At 50.3% G+C, this 503-nt stretch overlaps 1 protein-coding gene across 1 annotated transcript in view; it reads right to left on the minus strand.

Annotated features, from left to right (window-relative positions):
- PTPRT (protein tyrosine phosphatase receptor type T) overlaps nucleotides 1-503 on the minus strand; it is an 804,737-nt gene that overhangs the window by 429,144 nt on the left and 375,090 nt on the right. The window lies entirely within an intron of this gene.

The raw sequence follows: 503 nt of genomic DNA on the forward strand, positions 1-503 counted from the left end.
CCCCTGCATCGGCAGGTGGACTCTCAACCACTGCGCCACCAGGGAAGCCCCGTTTCTGGGTACTTTTGAAGACGCCTATAGGACACCCAGGTGAATATGCGGTTCTGGGTACATTCAATGTGTGTGCCAAGTTCTTTAAGTGTATTCTCTGATCCTTATTCTTACAGAATCCAGAGCCGTCTGACGCCCAAACTCAACATGCTTCAACAATACTATCAATACTAGCTTCTCTTTCGGGAGGCACCAGTGTGGTTAAACGCTGGTGTAGCAGGTGGTATAAAGTGAGAAGAGAGATGGGGACGTAGAAAGGTCAAACTTGAGCGTGTGTCTGCGACAGAGTTGCCACTGTCTAGGGGGACAGCACCCCTTGGAGTTGTGCACTGCATAGCCCGTGTGGTGCTTTACTGAAGAGCTTAGAAAAGGGGCTGATATACCAACAGAGAGATGAAAGACGCAGGAAACATAAAACCTCCTAAGCGCTAGGCATGCCCCCCCCACCAGAT

The sequence above is a fragment of the Lipotes vexillifer genome, unplaced genomic scaffold, assembly GCF_000442215.2.
Source record: "Lipotes vexillifer unplaced genomic scaffold, Lipotes_vexillifer_v1.1 scaffold53, whole genome shotgun sequence".
Taxonomy (NCBI): Eukaryota; Metazoa; Chordata; class Mammalia; order Artiodactyla; family Lipotidae; genus Lipotes; species Lipotes vexillifer.